A 20,566-nucleotide genomic window follows, 5' to 3' on the forward strand; every position below is an offset into this window, starting at 1 on the left:
TTATCACATGCAATTTGGAAATTGCATTTCTTTGATTTTTGATTTGATTTTTCTTGACCCAAATGATGTTGTTGAGTGTTGAAATGGTATAGAGGAGTGATCCAACCATTCACACCAAGTCTTAGGGTCAATTCTCAAATTCATATTTTTGGCCATTTCCTCTCATATGCCTCTATGGACATTTTTATTTTCTTTATATTTTCTTTTGTTTCACCTATGATTTGATTGGTTAAGTACTAGGTAGTGTTTATCAAGGTTTTCCAATCCTCTAAACAAGGTAGAAGGGCCTAGGTTAAAGTTTTACAAAAATAGCCATAGCCCCATATGTGAAGCTATTTGCATTTTCCCTTTTTCTTAAATATTTCATTTTGACTCCAAAGAGCAAGGTTTAGGGTTTAATGTTATTTTCAAACACTTTAACAAACAATCATGGCATAGATCATCAACTACAAGCATGAGCACTATGCTCCTTATAGAACTTAAATAAAGTTTTTGTTGGTTCCAAATTTTGGATAAAGGAAATTCATTTTCTTCTTTGTTTTAAAATTTGGGATGTTACAAACCCTTCCCCCTTAAACAAATCTCGTCCCGAGATTTTAAGAAAAGTTAGGTTCCTAAGAGAGATTGAGCAATTGGATTAACAGGAAAACATACTTGGCATGGCCTGAGGTGCTTCCTGGGCTTCTGTTGCGCTCATGTGGTAGAGGCGGCCGTTGCGGTTGTTCGGGTTCCTTCTAGCTGCAAAGCGGCGCTGTTGCTGGGCAGGTGCAGTGGTATTGGGGGCTGTCTTCGCCAGTTTCTTGGGGCACTCATTGGAGTAATGTCCCACAGTTCCACATTCATAGCAGGTTACCGTTGACTTATCCTTTGGGGTGACGGGGATGGCATTGCTTCCAGTCCTCGGGCCAGTATTGAGGTTGTTGTTGTTACCATTGTTGCTGTTGCTGTTGTGGTTGTTGTTGTTGTTGCCTCCGGGCTTCGGGGGTCCTCCATTATTGTTGGTGTAGTTTGGGCGATACGTCTGAGCAGTTGGCTTGTTGTGTCTTGGGGTAAATCCTCCAGATGAATTGTTGCGGTACTTCTGTGTATGGTGGGGTCCATTCTGGTTCATCATCCTGCGCTTGCGGTTCTCGTTGGCTTGATGCAGCTTCCCTTCCATCTGTATGGCTGAGTCCACCAGGGCTTCCAAGTCAGCGAACGGAATGTTCACTAACACAGTTTGCATCTCATCGTGCAGTCCATTCAGAAATCTTTCCTTCCTCTTCTCGTTGGTGTCGGTCTCATCCGAGGCGTACCTTGACAGAGTGAGGAATCTGTCGCGGTATTCCACCACGGACATCCTTCCTTGTTTGAGTTCGCGGAACTCGTCTCTCATCTTCTTGATCAGTCCTTGGGGCACATGGTACTTGCTGAACTTGAGTTTGAAATCTTCCCAAGTCATCATTTGTCCCGCATTCATTGCACGGGCACTTGTCCACCAGGCTCTGGCAGGTCCTGACAGGTAGTGGGTGGCAAACAGTACTTTTTCTGCGGCTTCTACTCCCGCAACTTCTAAGTTATTCTCCATGGTTTGGAGCCAATCATCTGCATCTAGGGGCTCTTCTGTCTTGCTAAACATAGGTGGGTTGGTGTTCTGAAAGTTCTTCAACTTTGATCCAGGGTGATCGTGGTTTCCATGGCCTTGATTGTTCTGAGCTATCTGCTGCAGTGCGGCAATATTGGCTTGTCGCTCAGCTCTTTCGACTTCTCGGTCTGCCATCATCATCTGCAACATCTGCAGCATGGCGTCTTGGTTGGTGCTGCGGGTTGGTGGGGCCATCTGAACATTAAGGTAGATGATAAGATAAGAGGGAAATTTCTATGGTTTGTTTGGTTAAAGTTTTAAAAAGTTCAAAACTTGAAAACTTGAGTAGTGTTGAGGGGGTAAAACCAACAACACTTTTTCATTCATACCAAGCATCACACATTACATAACTAACACACCGGTGGTTTTAAGAACCATTCATTCGTTCTACGATACAAGGGATCCTGATACAAACTCACACCTACGAGAGTGCTCTAGTGATGCTACTCTTCTTCCGGAATGGTAGATTCTTCGTCTTCATGGGTAATGTGCTTGGCGAAAGGCGCGGGCATTGTCCAACTCCTTGCGGGCCTTGTACAGCATGAAATCCAGGTAGGCGACATAGTGGTTCATCTCCGGGTGCGGTGGCACGGTTATTGGTCTTCCCATGGGGTCATGCCTTGGGTAGTAATTGAAGCGGGTGTTCTTGATCCTGTTCACATTCTGTCCACACAGACGGGCAATTGCTTCTTGCATGGCTCTAGCTATTCCATCCTTCCAAGTGTTCCCCGTTACAGAAAACCAGATAGTTTCCCAAGTTGGGTCTCCAAGCTTTCCTCTCTGATCTGCAGTAACTTCCCACCGAGGTTGTCCTCCTGACTGATTATTGAGTGGTATTCCGAAGAACTCGGGGTACGGGCGTCCTAAGTATTCAACTAGTTGCTTCAACTCCTTCTCGAACATTAGGTTTCCTCCGTGACCAAGCTGATAGGACTCACAGTTGTACTCCATCTGTGAACCATTTAGGATGAGTAAGTTAGTGAAGCGATCAAGTGTGCAAACTTTTATGTAGAATTTTTTCAAGGAAAAGTAGAGCATGAATTTCTCATTTTGAAAAAGATCTCAAGGATAAGAGTGAGAATAAGTTTTCATAACTATTCACTTCCTTTGTTTTGAAACTAAGTTTTTCAGACGTCCATTCTAACTAGGGTCTCCTAAGGTCAAACAATGGCTCTGATACCAACTTGTCAACACCCGGATTTTTAAGTCCAGATGCCTATTATGCCGTACATCGCAATCCCAGGAATATTGTTTTTGCGAGACATAATAGATTGATATCACAGAACATCATTCATTACATACCATAATCGTCTTACATCAAAGGATCACATGACCCAGTCTTAATACAACATGGTGGATCTAGAGATCCTATTACAAAACACATAGCGGAAGCGAAGTAGCGGTTGCGGTCCATTTATTCCACAGGCAACTGTTGACGTCAGGAGTGGTCCTAGTTATCGTAGACGTCCTGCTGTCCATCTTCATGGTTCTGATACTCCTCTTCATAGTCTGGCCATTTGAATAGCCAGGGACAAAGCCATGAGTACTTTAAAGTACTCGCAAACTAAAACTAGTGTAAGCACTACACAACTATAGTAAGGGGGTTCTAAGCTCTAGGTTCATTTGCATAAAGCCTGTTTTATTTCATAAGCACTTTAGTAATAAAAGACTCTTCATTTGCCTAACTAACTCCAGTGGGAACATTAGTGTCATTCCCACAACTCGGTTGTGATCAATTCAAATTCACCTTTCAAGTTCAAGTCACAAGTCACCCTTCACATTTTGAAAATGATCTGATGACGGAACAGTATGGCCTTTCCAACCGTCCATAACCGTGGACACAGCTATTCGAATAGTTTTACACTCTGCAGAGGTCGCACACTTTTGCCACAACATTTGCAATAATCCATCAGGGTTAACTGGCCCTGATTTATCACATTCCGTGTGCGGACTACCAACCATAACCTTTCACTTACATACCCTAGTACAGGCACCTCTCCCCATGAGCTTGGCCTTCCAGTGAAGACAAACCGTCAGCACAGGAGCGCACAGGGCTTGGGCCGGACATTCACCTCATTTCACGTCATTTCACATCATTTCACATTTCTTTGTGGAGGCAGCTCTCGGCATAACCCCGATGACGCTTGTTTAGAGGGAACCCATACTAAAGTACATAAACTTCCAGTTAAGCCCTTACCCATGTTGGGTATTGTGGGGGTACTTTCAAATTGGAATGGTATCGCATCCGAACCCAACCATCAGTTTTTGTAAAGTTCACCAAGTCATTCACCCGTCACATTCACCTTCAAAATCTTTCAATAGAATGACTCATCATTCCAAGGTTTTCAAAGTCATTGGTTTTCACAAGTTCCCATCTAGAGTAAACAATTTTAGTTTAGCACTAGCAACTAGTCATGAGGGGTGCTAGCTAACTTGTAGCTCTCTAGGCTAAGCTTGATACTCTTGTAAAACTCTATACTTAGACCAAAGTTAACTATAAAAGTAAGCTTGAAAAATCAAAGTAAAAGCTTGTAAGAATAAAACTTGGGATTGGATCCTTAAACACAAGTAATGATGCAATGGTGCCTTGCTCTAGTAGAGCTTTGCATTTGGGTAACTTGCAAGAATATAGCTTGCGCATGGTAATATCTGGGGGTAGCAATAGCTTGCCTTGATTGGTACAGTGGTCAAAGTTCTCTTCTTCTTCCTCGAAGTAGACCTCCTCCTCCTGGTATTCTTCGGTACTAGCGTCTATAAACGGATACGAGGTAACAAACACCAATCAATACTTAAGTAGACTAGTTTAGCCTTAAGGGCTCACTCAAGATGATCTAGCATCATCACTTAACATTGCTCCCCAAAATTATGCTAGGGTTTTCTTACTTAGTGTTAGGAAAATAATTTCCTCTCATTGAAATATGGATTAGGGTTTCTATTTAGTTCTTTGGAGAAATAATTTCCTCTCATTGAATCTTCTTAAGATTTAATCTCCTCAATTAATAAGTGTGAGATCATGTTGACCAAGGTCAATACTTCACATTTATCATTTGGGAAAAAGATTTAAATGAGATTCATCATCTCATGTATTTTAACTACTACTTTGATTTAAGATCCTCAAGTAAGAAAAGATGAGACCATGACTAGGGTCATCACTTTACTTCACCTTACTTGGGAAGATGATTTAAATGAGGTGCTACACCTCATAGATTTAAAATCCTAAATTTGAAAATGATTTAAATGGGCTAGTATTGACTAGATAGCCAATTTTTGATTCTAGCCCATGATCATACAAACAACTATGCTATGTTTTTACATAAACAATTAGGGTACTTGAAATGTGAATTATAGCAATTGGATTCACCTCAAAATTCCTTATGGTTGATTTTATACATTTATTTGAATTCTGAAAACTCTCTGTCTTGTTATTTTTACTATTCAAATTCTACAACAGATCTTGGTTTGAAACCAGTGGGGTTGGATAGAACATTTCATAGGCTTTCCAACAATATACATTTCACCAAATTTGGTTCAGTAGATTTGAAGTTATTCAATTTCTAACTAAGCATCAGTATTGAATTTGACTGAAAGGATTTTATTCAAATTCAAAATAACTGGGCTTAGGCGGGAAACGGTATTGGGCCAGGGAGAGGTTAAACGGGCCAGCCCAGTGAGCTGCCACGCGGGACGCGAGTGGTCTGATAGCGGGGTCCACTGTCAGCCTCTATTTACTTTCACCGAAACGGTACGCAACATTGACCGTCGGATTAGAAGACGATCGCACGGTGGCTGGTCGTCCTCGTCCTCGCGACGAACGGCGGGGGAACCCTAGCTACTGGCGGCAGAGGGGGTTGCGAGAGGGGGGTTACCGGCGTCCAGCGAGTCCGGCGAGGCGGGCAATCGGCGTTGGAGATGACGGCGTGTCGATGGAGGGTCGCAGGAGGGGCTGAGGTGGTCGCAATCGACGGCGTCGTCGAGCTACCGTCGCGGCAGACTCCGGCGAAATTGGGGCTAGCTACGGCACAATGTGGAGGAGGAAGGGGTCGAGGAGGCTCAGAGGAGGGAGGTGAGTGAGGTGGTGTGCTCAGAGAGTGAAGGGGGAGGCTCTATTTATAGGGGCGCGATGTGCTGCGGGGGTGCGGGTGAGGTCGACCATGGCGCGGCGGTTTGGAGCGGTGAAGGGGTAAGGCGAGGAGCGCGTGCGGTTGGCGATGTCTCAGCGGTCACAGCGAGCGTCAGAGCGCAGCAGATGGAGGACGAACGCGTGCAGGAGGGTGATGTGAGCGGGCAGTGCCGTGGCGGAGGACGACGATCATGGCGACGGCGACAGGGCTCCCGCGTGCATTCGAGCATGTCTACGAGCTAGCTGGGTCAGAGAGGCGTGCGCGTGCGAAAGGAGAAGGCTAGGGGTGGACGACAGCGACGAGGCTCGGCCGTGTACTGGCGCATCCAGAGTCGTGCCAGTGCACGCTCTGGCGTAGCCTGGGCGTGGTGATCACGCTGGGTCTAGGGCTTTGGCTGCCTCTCCTTGTCCTGGGTTCATGTCTAGCATGTTCAGCATTGTCTGGTGAGGCTAGAGGACATGGTCCAAGGGAGAGGATAGGTCCAGGGGCAGGGGTGGCATGATGGTGAGCATGAGGGTGACATGGTCTGGCATGGAGATGCTTTGGGCATTGTTCTTTGTCTCTGAGGGTTTGTCATGCATGAGTGAGGTGAGGCAAGCCCTATTGACAAGGTTAGAGGGACAAGAGGGGTAGGAGTACCAGGGTTGGCATGGAGAGTTCAAATCAATGGCATGGGCATGGCATTGTCCTTGTGTGCATACTTCTTGTGTAACAAAGGTGCTGCAAGCTTGAGAGGGGTGAGAGGAGTGTGTATGACCTAGTGAGCATGGTTGGGGAAGGCTAGAGTGTGCACATTTGATTAAAGTGAAAAGTGTATGTCACACATTGCAATGATGTAGGCATGCTTGGGCATGGTGATCATGGCAAGGTTGGGTCACTTCATTGGTGTGCTTTAGGGTACATGTGTACTAAGGAAAATGACAAGAGAGAGAGGGTGAGAAAAGTGAAAAGTGAGGGATAAAGTGAAGTGTACTTCTATATTACTCTATGTGGACTACTCATGTCTCAAGCAAAGGTCTCTCTTGTGTGCAATTTTGACCAACTTTCTGCATAGATGTGTTCTAAATAAGGTTTGGCAACAATGTGTGGCATTGGTTTGAAATTTGGAGAGGTTTGATGAAATTTCTAAAAGTGGAGGGAATCTAGAATCTGTTTCAACATAGCATCTTGGCTTGACTATTTTGAGCAATGGTCAATGGTCTGGTCAAAGTGGTCAACACCAAAGTTGTTCATCTCGATGAGGTCTTGGATGAGGTGCAAAGAGTTGGCAGGGTTTGGTTTAAGAATCTCTTAATAAAAGGGCTCAAAGTGGGTAAGATGTGAAAAAGGGCATAAGTGACCATTATCACATGCAATTTGGAAATTGCATTTCTTTGATTTTTGATTTGATTTTTCTTGACCCAAATGATGTTGTTGAGTGTTGAAATGGTATAGAGGAGTGATCCAACCATTCACACCAAGTCTTAGGGTCAATTCTCAAATTCATATTTTTGGCCATTTCCTCTCATATGCCTCTATGGACATTTTTATTTTCTTTATATTTTCTTTTGTTTCACCTATGATTTGATTGGTTAAGTACTAGGTAGTGTTTATCAAGGTTTTCCAATCCTCTAAACAAGGTAGAAGGGCCTAGGTTAAAGTTTTACAAAAATAGCCATAGCCCCATATGTGAAGCTATTTGCATTTTCCCTTTTTCTTAAATATTTCATTTTGACTCCAAAGAGCAAGGTTTAGGGTTTAATGTTATTTTCAAACACTTTAACAAACAATCATGGCATAGATCATCAACTACAAGCATGAGCACTATGCTCCTTATAGAACTTAAATAAAGTTTTTGTTGGTTCCAAATTTTGGAAAAAGGAAATTCATTTTCTTCTTTGTTTTAAAATTTGGGATGTTACAGTTGCCGTGCGGTGCAGGCTTTGCCGTGCGGCAATGCTTCTTTGCCGTGCGGTGAGCTTTGCCGTGCGGCAAGCTTTCTTTGCCGTGCGGTGCAGCTTTGCCATGCGGCAAAGTGTCTTTGCCGTGCGCTTTTGATCTTTGCCGTGCGCTAGCGCACGGCAACGTTTTCTTTTAATTTTACCATTTCAATTGAACATTTAATTTTATTTCAAATTAAATTAAACCTATTTTTCCAACATGATTAATATTTTATAATGTTCTAATCATGTTTTCTTAAAGCTAGAGGGGTGCAAACTCGATCGCATAAATGCTAACCCTAACCGCCGGGGCACACATGCATACCGCTGTTTTGGGGGGAGGGGGAGAACGACCGCCGGAGCACCGGAACCCTAACCCTAACCCTAAACCTAAAAGAATGAAAAAGTACATTGGTGCACCCTCGCGCGGAGAAATCTAGGGGGTAGACCCGTCGGGGCACACATACCGTTGTTTTTGGGGGGAGGAGGGGGAGAACGACCGCCGGAGCACCGGAATCCCACCAAATCTTGCATGTGGACCTATGATATGTGTGAAAGTGTGGTGGAAGGTGTAATGGTGCAAAAGTAGCTCCCCTAAACTCTAAACCCTAAACTGGGGAGGCTTCGAGCCCTAAACCCCTAGACCCTAAACCATTAACTACACGTGCTGACACCGGAGCCTTGGTATGCCCACTTTTGAAGATTGTCTTGAAGAACAAGTTAACGAGAAGGGTGGCTCATGTGATAATGGCCCTAACCCTATACCCTAACCCTAAACCCTAACCCTAACCCTAACCAGTAGATCAAGGCAGTTCTTCTTACAATAATGTGCCTAAGTGGTGCCGTCAGCGCATGTGGACTACCTTGTTGAAGACAACGCGATGGATGATATCTGCTTATCTCACCGGCATTGGATGGGAACCTTGGTATCCCCACTTTTGAAGATTGTCTTGAAGAACAAGTTACCGAGAAGGGTGGCTCATGAGATAATGGCCCTAACCCTAAACCCTAACCCTAACCAATAGATCAAGGCAGTTCTTCTTGGAATAATGTGCCTAAGTGGTGCTGTCAGCGCATGTGGACTACCTTGTTGAAGACAACGCGATGGATGATATCTGCTTATCACCGGCATTGGATAGGAACCTTGGTATGCCCACTTTTGAAGATTATCTTGAAGAACAAGTTACCGAGAAGGGTGGCTCATGTGATAATGGCCCTAACCCTATACCCTAACCCTAACCAGTAGATCAAGGCAGTTCTTCTTGGAATAATGTGCCTAAGTGGTGCCGTCAGCGCATGTGGACTACCTTGTTGAAGACAACGCGATGGATGATATCTGCTTATCACCGGCATTGGATGGGAACCTTGGTATGCCCACTTTTGAAGATTGTCTTGAAGAACAAGTTACCGACAAGGGTGGCTCATGGGATAATGGCCCTAACCCTAAACCCTAAACCCTAACCCTAACCCTAACCCTAAACCTTACCGAGAAGGGTGGCGCATGGGATAATGGCCCTAACCCTAACCCTGAACCCTAACCCTAACCCTAACCCTAACCAGTAGATCAAGGCAGTTCTTCTTGGAATAATGTGCCTAAGTGGTGCCGTCAGCGCATGTGGACTACCTTGTTGAAGACAACGCGGTGGATGATATCTGCTTATCACCGGAATTGGATGGGAACCTTGGTATGCCCACTTTTGAAGATTGTCTTGAAGAACAAGTTACCGAGAAGGGTGCCTCATGTGATACTGGCTAGCTGTTTTTGGGGGAACAATGAAAACACCTGCATCATAAACCCTAACCCTAACCCTAAACCCTAAACCTATACCTAACCCTAAATCCTTACCTTGACCCTAAACCCTAGCCCTACCCCTAAACCCTAGCCCCAACCCTAAAGCTAACCCTAACCAGTAGATCAGGCACACCCTCGATCGTGTGATAATGGCTCTAGCTGCAGGTGTATGTGCCAAAGGGTCCCAATCTTGGTTCTCCATGTGTATATGTCCTAAACAAACCTAAAAGAATGAAAAAGTACATTGGTGCACCCTCGCGCGGAGAAATCTAGGGGGGTAGACCCGCCAGGGCACACATACCGCTGTTTTTGGGGGGAGGAGGGGGAGAACGACCGCCGGAGCACCGGAAGCCCACCAAATCTTGCATGTGGACCTATGATATGTGTGATAGTGTGGTGGAAGGTGTAATGGTGCAAAAGTAGCTCCCCTAAACCCTAAACCCTAAACTGGGGAGGCTTCGAGCCCTAAACCCCTAGACCCTAAACCATGAACTACACGTGCTGACACCGGAGCTGCAAAACCCTGCATCATAAACCCTAACCCTAACCCTGAACCCTAAACCTATACCTAACCCTAAATCCTTACCTTGACCCTAAACCCTAGCCCTACCCCTAAACCCTAGCCCTAACCCTAAAGCTAACCCTAACCAGTAGATCAGGCACACCCTCGATCGTGTGATAATGGCTCTAGCTACGGGTGTATGTGCCAAAGGGTCCCAATCTTGGTTCTCCATGTGTATATGTCCTAAACAAACCTAAAAGAATGAAAAAGTACATTGGTGCACCCTCGCGCGGAGAAATCTAGGGGGGTAGACCCGCCGGGGCACACATACCGCTGTTTTTGGGGGGAGGAGGGGGAGAACGACCGCCGGAGCACCGGAAGCCCACCAAATCTTGCATGTGGACCTATGATATGTGTGATAGTGTGGTGGAAGGTGTAATGGTGCAAAAGTAGCCCCCCGGTGTGACCTTCCTCACATTTGGGCGATAACACTTAGCAGATTTTCCGAAGCGCGGATTGCTCCGAAACCCTGATATATGTGGGGGATGAACATGGAGAGTAATTTTGTATTGCACAATGTCTTAAGTAACACTAATAAATAGTCATCAGAAAGTAAAACTAATTAAAAAAATAATTATAAGTATTCGATGAAATAAAATAGAAAGAAAAACAAATAAAATGTATGCTGGCGCACGGCAAAGAAAATAACGCACGGCAAAGACGCCTTTGCCGTACAACATGCCTGGCCGCACGGCAAAGGACGCGGCACGGCAACGTCCAGAGCCTTTGCCGTGAAGCATTTCTTTGCCGTGCGGCTCATAGGGTCTTTGCCGTGCTGCTTCTCTTTGCCGTGCGTATTGGTTGGACTTTGCCGTGAGAATGTTCTTTGCCGTGCGCCACTGCTGAGTATGCCGTGCAGGGATTCGTTGCCGTGCGCTGCGCTCAAGCTTTGCCGTGCGCTTTGTCTTTGCCGTGCGTGCTACTTGCTGCGCACGGCAAAGACATCTTTGCCGTGCAGCGGCTCACGGCAATGATTTGCTGCACGGCAATGCCTTTTTTTCCCGTAGTGTCAGAGGGCATTCCCAGGTACTTCTCACTTAGTGATTCATTTTGAACATTGAGTAACAACTTCAACTCATGCTTGATCATCGCGGGGCAACGTTTGCTAAAGAATATAGAGGATTTATCCAAATTGATGCGCTGACCCGAGGCTCGACAATAAGCATCCAGTATGTCCCGTGCAACACGAGCACTATCTCCATTTGCCTTGAAAAACAGCAGGCTATCATCTGCGAAAAGAAGGTGATTCACTGCCGGGGCAGTAGCTGCAACCTTTAATCCATGTAAGTTCGATGATTCACTTCTGACTTTTAGGAGGCACGAAAGGCCCTCTGCTGCTAACAAGAACAAATAAGGTGATATCGGATCCCCCTGATGAATGCCACGAGAAGGCTTGAAGTCATCCAAGCGCTCCCCATTAAATAACACTGAGAATGAAACAGTCGTTACCATTCTCATCACCATCTCCACCCATGATCTGTGGAAGCCCAATTTTTGCATAATCCCTTCCAAATAATCCCACTCCACACGATCATAAGCTTTCCTCATATCAAGTTTGAGTGCACAATATCTATGCTTAACCGCTTTGTTTATCTTCATGAAATGCAGACACTCGTACGCTGAGATAATATTATCCGTGATCAGTCTACCTGGTACAAAAGCGGATTGCTCCTCCGAGATAACTTCTGGCAACACCCTCTTCAGTCTATTAGCCAGAACCTTTGATGCGATTTTATAGATAACATTGCAAAGACTAATGGGGCGGAATTGACCCAACTCCTCGGGTTTAGGAACCTTTGGGATTAACACGATGAAGGTCCTATTAAAAGCTGCGGGATCATCTTCTCCACGCAGCACCCTAAGTACAATATTTGTTACCTCTTCCCCACACATATCCCAGTGTCGCTGAAAAAATGTGCTGGTAGTCCATCCGGGCCAGGCGCCTTGGTAGGAAACATCTGAAACAATGCATCACGAACTTCCTCTTTTGTGATTGTAGCCGTGAGCTCAGAGTTCATCTCTGCCGTGACACGGGCAGGCACGTTATCTAGCACCACCCTCATATTTTCTGTACCCTCATATTCTTTTGCATGGACTCATGAGTCCCGATCGATCTCTCCTCTATGGCCCATAGGCCTTTCTTTGCTGCTGGCTTTGACTGGAACACGCACACAGGGCCTGCACGTAAGTATATCTGGGTTGGGGCCTCTGGATTTTTGGGGCCTGGGGCGGCCGCACTGCCTGCCCCCCCCCTAGGGCCGGGCCTGTTTGACAGTGAAACAAGATCCATCCTCCTCCTCCGCAGATATAGTCTCTGTCCACTCGATCTGAGTCATACTCACAATAGTGACACTAGCTGTATCTACGGAATATGGCGACTGGAATGGCTGAACAGATAGTATGTCTCGTGGAATTAAAAATTTAGAACCGTCTCTGTCCAATGGAAAAATCTGCAAGGGTCTCAACTTCGCTTTATCTGGTGGAGAAGTCTTTGCTTCAGTGGAGCTTTCCTTCCTGGGCCATTGCATTGTTAATTTGGACGGCTCTTTAGAGAAGACCAGCAAAAAACTTCAACTAATACGACTTCCGACAACTCCGTCAGACCGTCACGACACTACTCTGCACCTCTTGTTTCTATTTTGTGTTGCTTCTTCTCTCCATAAAGCCTGGCAAAGCTCCTGCCTGTTATCTCAACGAAAAGAAAACTAGCCATGTTTGGACCTAAGCCGATGGATTCAGTCAGTTGGGTGCTACTTGTCTTTCTTGCAGTGCTTTCCGCACTAGCAATCACCTCCTGTGCCCATGGTGACGGTAACCTCACCATCCGATGCCATCCTGACCAGGCTGCAAGCCTCCTCCAGCTAAAGAAATCCTTCTCATTCTTCCGTTACCCTAGCGCCCTTGCGTCATGGCAGGATGGTACCGACTGTTGTCTTTGGGAAGGCATCAGCTGTAGCAGTTCCTCAGGCCATGTCACTGCTTTGGAACTCAGTGGACTTGGCTTGTACAGTCCAGGTCTTGACCCTGCAATCTTCGAGCTTACCTCGCTCCAACGACTAGACCTTAGCATGAATAGTTTTGGAGGGCAGAGTATCCCGACAAGTGGGTTTGAGAGGCTCTCCTTGCTCACCCACCTCAACCTCTCCAATTCGGCCTTCAGTGGCCAGATTCCTATTGGCATCGGCAGACTTGCCAACCTTATCTCCTTGCATCTTTCTGGTCTACTAGAAAATATGCACAGTTACAATCCTCTGTACGGTGATGATTATAGTTGGGATTATAGTTTTCTCCTGCTGGAGCAACCCAACTTCCGGATCCTAGTGGCTAACCTCAATAGTCTGAGAGAGCTCCACCTTGATAACGTGGATATGTCTAGCAGCAGAGATTGGTGTCATACTCTTGCTAAATCCCTGCCTGATCTCCGAGTTCTTAGCTTGAGCTACTGTAATCTCGTCGGTCCTATTTGTCCGTCCCTCTCAACCCTTCATTCCCTAACTGTGATCAACCTCAAAGGCAACTTTAGTACATCGCCTGCTCCATTTCCAGTATTTTTCATGGATTTTCTCAATTTAAGTGTGCTCAACCTTGCGGAAACAAATCTCCAAAGATTGTTCCCTCGTAGAACCTTTAGATCAAAAACTCTACGGGTTCTTGATTTATCCGGGAATCGGGATCTCTCTGGGCATGTGCCCTATCAAAGATAATTGTAGGGTTTGTCGTTGCCCAAACTTGGGTCGACGGTGTGACTTTATATTGCATACACAGACATACAACAGGGGACAGTCGGTATACGTTTCCTATACACATACGATATCCGACTGTATGAGGAGGTTGAACATTGTACGTTTAACACTTCCCCTCAATCATAACTTATCTAAGTTAAGATTGCGTCTAAATATTTCTAGCTGTCTAAAAGAAAGAGATTTAGTAAATCCATCAGCTAGTTGATCCCCTGATGGTATAAACCGTATATCTAAAAGCTTCCGAGCCACCCTCTCATGTACAAAGTGATAATCCACTTCAATATGTTTTGTCCTTGCATGAAACACAGGATTTGCAGAGAGATATGTAGCTCCAATATTGTCACACCATAAACACGCAGCTCTTGGCTGTGGTACTCCCAATTCTTTCATCAATGTCTGCACCCAAATGACCTCAGCTGTAGCATTTGCTAGCGCTTTGTATTCTGCTTCTGTGCTTGAGCGAGAAACCGTAGCTTGTTTCCTTGCACACCATGAGATCAGATTTGACCCCAAGAATACAGCAAAGCCACCTTTAGATCTTCTATCATCTGGACATCCTGCCCAGTCGGCATCTGAAAAAGCACTCACAAGAATAGAATCTGACTTACTCAACCGCAAGCCAACAGAGATAGTTCCTCTCAAGTACCTTAGTATCCTCTTTACTGCTGTCCAATGAAGTGAGGTTGGTGCATGTAAGAACTGGCAGACTTTGTTAACTGAAAAAGCTATATCAAGTCTTGTAAGAGTAAGATACTGCAATGCTCCAACAATGCTTCTATATCGAGTGGAATCATCACTACTCAAAGCTTCCCCATCTGCTATAGACAAATTTTCTGACACTGACAGAGGTGTCTCGACAACTTTGCATGACTGCATATTAACACGGGAAAATAGATCATTTGCATATTTCTGCTGAGAAAGAATTATTCCATCAGGAACCTTCTGAACTTCTATTCCCAGAAAGTAATGTAGTTCTCCGAGATCCTTTAGAGCAAACGCCATACCAAGATCATGAAGCAAAGCATCAACTGCTGCACCCGACGAGCTGACTACAACAATGTCATCAGCATAAATAAGCATGTAGATAGACACTCCCTCTTTGTTGTAGAAAAAGAGCGAGGTATCAGCTTTGGAAGCCAAAAAACCAAGGGCATTTAATTTAGAACTCAGCCGTGCATACCAAGCACGAGGAGCTTGTTTGAGACCATAGAGAGCCTTATCAAGTTTGCAGACATAACCCATATGACCAAGATCCTCATAACCAGGAGGTTGCCGCATATAGACCTCTTCTTCAAGAACACCATGTAAGAACGCGTTCTTCACATCTAGTTGTCGAAGCTGCCAATTACGAGAAACAGCAAATGCAAGTACCAAACGAATAGTGGCTGCCTTCACAACTGGGCTAAACGTATCCTCATAATCAATGCCATAACGTTGCTTGAAACCCTTTGCTACCAAACGAGCTTTATACCTGTCAACTGTGCCATCAGCCTTCTTCTTAACCTTATAAACCCATTTGCAGTCAATAATATTTCGTCCAGACGACGGAGGAACTAAATGCCATGTGTCATTGCGCATAAGAGCCGAGTATTCTTCATCCATAGCCAATTTCCAATGAGGAGAACTCAAAGCTTCTTGGAGATTAGTTGGTTCACCGGTAGCCAAAAAAATTGCAAACCTGCCTTTGTCATACCGAACAGTGCCGTCGGTAATAATTTTTGGTTGAAACACACCACGTTGAGACCGAGTAACATGACGTGCAGGAACAGCAGCAGGCGCAGCAACCACAGAAGATCCTGGACTGGATGTACCGGATCCAGAAAAGCTGCCAGAGGATTCGTCCGTATCTGCCACAGACGATCCAGGAACAGAGGCTGAAGAAGAAGGCGCCACAGAAGATCCGGAGCGCAGAGGAGACAGCGCGCCAACTGCGTCAGCCGCGTCAGCACGAGATTCGCCACCAGATCCTATCACGGGCCCCGCAGAGGCAGAAAAAGGCAACGCCATTGGCCCATGCGAGTTTCCGCCAGGAAACGACAGCGCGATCTGAGGCTGATCGTGGCGCTGGATCCAAGGCAGATAATGTCGCTGTTAAGGAAACATCACCAGAATTGTCTCCAAAACTGCTATTTGACAAAAAATCCTCTGATTCCTGGACAACAGACTCAACATGCAAATGATTAGCAGGATTAGCATCAACATTAGCTCCTAAATCATGACCCCCAATCATAGGTAAATGAAGATCGGGAGAAAGAAGCGAAATTTCTGCACGCAACTGTGCACCAGCATTAGGATGAAGATCAGCGAACGGAAAAACGGATTCATCAAAGACGACATCTCGGGAAATATAGACACGACCAGTGGATATATCGAGACATTTGTAGCCTTTATGGAGACTACTATAACCAAGAAAGGCACATTGCTTAGAACGAAACGCAAGCTTCCGTGCGTTGTAGGGACGAAGATTAGGCCAAACTGCACACCCAAAAATACGTAAAAACGAATAGTCAGGTTTGTGTTCAAACAGACGCTCAAGTGGTGATTGGGAAGCAATGACTTTGCTAGGAAGACGATTAATCAAGTAGACCGTCGTAGAAAACGCCTCATCCCAAAATTTGAGAGGCATGGAAGCATGTGCAAGAAGGGATAATCCAACCTCAACAATGTGCTAATGTTTTCGTTCAGCAGAGCCGTTCTGCTGATGAGCATGGGGACATGAAACATGGTGAGAGATGCCAACTTTTTGAAAGAAGGAATTAAGCTTTTGATATTCACCACCCCAGTCAGTTTGAAGAGCAAGGATTTTCTTGTCAAATAGTCGTTCAACATGATGCTGAAAGTCATGAAACCGTTGAAAAACATCAGACTTATTTCTTAACAAGTAGATCCAGGTATATTTGCTATAATCATCAATAAAACTGACATAGTAATTATTACGACCAACGGAAGTTGGAGCAGGACCCCATACATCAGAGAACACAAGTTCTAAAGGAGCAGAAGACAGACTTGAAGACTTAGGATAGGGTAGCTGATGACTCTTAGCCTTTTGACAGGCATCACATACAGACCCTTTATTCGACTCACTAAACTGAATATTATTATCTCGAAAAATTTGCTGAACTATAACTGAAGAAGGATGTCCTAGACGCATGTGCCAATGAGATGAAGACTGAACGCCAAAAGCTTGTTTCCTTGATGATGAAGATGAAGGAGGTAGTGGATAGAGGCCACCCACACATCTACCTTCCAGAAGAATTTTCCTCGTGTCCTGATCCTTAATAAAAAAAATGATTAGGCCAGTACTCAGCGAAGGCATGATTATCTTTTGTAAGCTGGTGAGTGGAAAGAAGGCTTTTAGTGGCTTCGGGTACATGAAGAATATTATTGAGACGAAGAGCATGACTAGGGGTATGATGTAAGGAGTGACCAATGTGATGTATATCCATACCTGAACCATTAGCATTATGGACCTGATCTTGACCAGGATAACGGTCTCTCACAGTCAACTTGTCAAGTTCTCCTGTAATGTGATCTGTCGCCCTTGTATCACTATACCAATTAGTGTCTATGCCATAAGAACTGGTCACCGCACCCACAGATCGTTCAGCCTAGGATTGGTAGTTCTTGTTGAAGCGCTTCTAACAGCGAAACGCTGGATGTCCCACTTTGCCACATATCTGGCATATCACATCAGAAGCTCCACCGTCCTGACCACGTCCACCCCCTCCTTGACGCTGCTGATACTGCCCGCCTTGAGGGTGGAAGCCTCCTCCTCCACCATTGTTATTTTGGGGATAAAAGCCACCCCCTCCATTGTAATTCTGTTGGCCGCCACCACGACCACCACCATAACTTCCACGCCCGCCACCATTATGGCCGCCTCGCTGTCCATAGCCACCCCTGCCTCCGCCACCGCCAAAGGCTCCATTGCCAGGAGCCCTGCCTTCTAGACGAGCTTCATATGGAAGAAACATGGAGTACAGATCACTGACCGTGACCTTCATCGCTGTCTTCAGTAACGCCGTGATCGACGCCACAAATCCGTCATACTGATCATCAAGACCAGCTAGGATATAGGATATAACCTGAGAATCATCCAATCTTTCCCCGGCGTTCGCCATCTCATCAGCCAGGGATTTAATCCGCCCGAAGTAGGCCTTCGCGGTCATGTTTTCCTTCTGCATCTTGGCCAACGCAGTGCGAAGATGAACGATCCGACTTTGCGAGACTGCAGAAAACATCTCTGTCACCGATGCCCAGACTTCCGCCACGCTTTCCAAGCCGGCGACCTGCACCAAAACCTCTCTTGTCATGTTCCTGAGAAGGTATCCAAGGACAATCTGATCTTCCGCAATCCAGTGTGCATAGGCGGGATTTGGGATACTGGTCTCCTTCCCGCTATCATCTTTGGTGATTAGCTCCACCTCTGGCGCCTTGATCGAGCCATCAAGGTAACCAGCCAACTGCGCTCCTCTTATCGCCGGCATGACTTGAGTTTTCCAGATCATGAAGTTCTCTCCCGTCAATTTTTCCGAGAGAGACTCGCCGAGCGAGCTGCCAGAGGGCGCCATGGAGGTAGACGAAGAAGCTCCAAAGTTCATGACGAACTAGATGCGATCTGATGAACTAGATGCGATTTCTGAAGAAGCGTGGCTCTGATACCATATCAAAGATAATTGTAGGGTTTGTCGTTGCCCAAACTTGGGTCGACGGTGTGACTTTATATTGCATACACAGACATACAACAGGGGACAGTCGGTATACGTTTCCTATATACATACGATATCCGACTGTATGAGGAGGTTGAACATTGTACGTTTAACATGCCCAACACAAGTTTTGTAGAGGCAATGATGCTAGATGGGACCAATTTCTCCTTTGCAAAACCAGGCTCTCTTGGCAATTTCAAGTATTTGACAATGTTAAGCCTTGATGTGAATTTCGTTAGTTTGGAGTCTCAATCTTCACTTGGTATATTCGGGTCTGTTGAGAATTTGGAACTCTCTCAGATGGACTCTACAAGAGATTCAGGGCCCATTTTGTCATGGATCTTCTCTCCGGCATCAATGTCTTCAGTTGCCAAACTCAAGAGTTTGAGAAGCCTGACACTCATTGACTGCAGCTTCACTAGGCCAGTTCTATTTGCTAATCTACTAGGCTTGACAAGCTTGGAGATCTCTCGTTGCAGCTTTAATGGTCCAATGCCATCAACAATTGGCAACCTGACCAACTTGAAAAGCTTGATTATCGATGAATTCTCAGGGACAATACCATCTTTAATTGGAAATCTCATGAACCTGAGAAGCTTGGTAATAAATTATTGTTTCAGTGATTTAGGTAACTTTTCATACATTTTTGTACTAATTCCTTGTTCAATTTTTTTCTCGATAAATGGGCAACCTCAGTAAGTTGATAAGATCGTAAATCTCTGATTGTGCGTTTTCAGGACCAATGCTATCTGCACTAGGCAATTTAAGTAATTTGGAGAGTTTGGAAATAACCTCCTCTGAGTTTTCTGGATCAATACCTTCCGAAGTTGGGCTACTCAAGAAGTTAACTTCACTACTGATTGTAGGGTGTGGCTGTTCTGGGACCATACCAAATTCGATATCTAATTTGACTCGTTTGATTGTGTTGGACCTTTCAGAGAATTTTCTTAATGGTAAGGTTTTAATTTGCCGATTCTTATGTAAATATTTTTTGTGTTTCGAGGATATTACAATGATTTATGTGATATGAAATTGATGTCACTAGATTCAGTTCAAAATATTTTCTTATGACTGTATTTTAGCATCACATAAATCACATATTAATGGAGTAGTTTTTGGTCAAAGTATTGTCTTAATGAAATAAATGATTCAAGCCTGTTAGTTAGTCTAAGTGGTACACCAGAGAAGGTAACATGCTTTACTCTATATACAGGGGAACTTTCAACATCTCTTTTTACTATTCCAACATTGGAACGCCTAGATATTCAGTCAAACCAGCTCTCTGGTTCTATACAAGATTTCGATGCAACTTTTTCACACATGGTGTATGTGGACTTAAACACAAATCGATTGACAGGAAATATTCCCACATCATTCCTTCAACTCAAAAGTTTGGCATATCTTGATATTGGTTGGAATAACTTTGTGGGTTTGGTGGATCTTTCCTCATTTTTGAGGTTGGGAAATCTCATTTATTTGAGTCTTTCCAACAACAATTTATCAGTCATGGATATGGATGGAGAAGGTAACAATTTTGCGTCAACCTTTCTCCCTCGAGTTACAAATTTAAGATTAGCAAGTTGCTATTTAACAAGATTCCCATCTTCATTGGCACACCTTAAACAAATGTATTACTTGGACCTGTCATGCAATGGAATCAGTGGGGCAATTCCAAAGTGGATATGGGTGACATGGAGTAGTAGTCTTACATACTTGAATCTTTCACACAACATGCTCAGCATTATGGAACTTAATTCATACGTTCTCCCTTTCAATCGGCCGCAAACTCTTGATGTCAGTTCCAATCAGCTCCAAGGGCAGATACCTATGCCAAGCCAACCAATGGCTGTCTTGGATTATTCAAACAATGGTTTTTCTTCACTACTTCCAAACTTCACTCTCTATCTTGGCCTTGAGTTCAGAATTTCTGAAAACAACATTAATGGACATATACCAAACTCAATTTGTGATGCAACTCTCCGTGTCTTCGACCTATCATCGAACAACTTCAATGGGAATATACCTTCATGTCTAATAGAAGATGGTTACATGGCCGTGTTGATTTTGCGGAATAATCAATTTGAAGGTGTGCTGCC

General features: G+C 44.9%; 1 pseudogene; it reads left to right on the forward strand.

The window, feature by feature from the left end:
* Positions 1-12,455: 12,455 nt before the first annotated feature.
* LOC139837489 (receptor-like protein 6) lies at positions 12,456-13,704 on the forward strand (annotated as a pseudogene).
* The last annotated feature ends 6,862 nt before the right edge of the window (positions 13,705-20,566 follow it).

This window comes from Lolium perenne, chromosome 3 (assembly GCF_019359855.2).
Source record: "Lolium perenne isolate Kyuss_39 chromosome 3, Kyuss_2.0, whole genome shotgun sequence".
NCBI classification, from domain to species: Eukaryota; Viridiplantae; Streptophyta; class Magnoliopsida; order Poales; family Poaceae; genus Lolium; species Lolium perenne.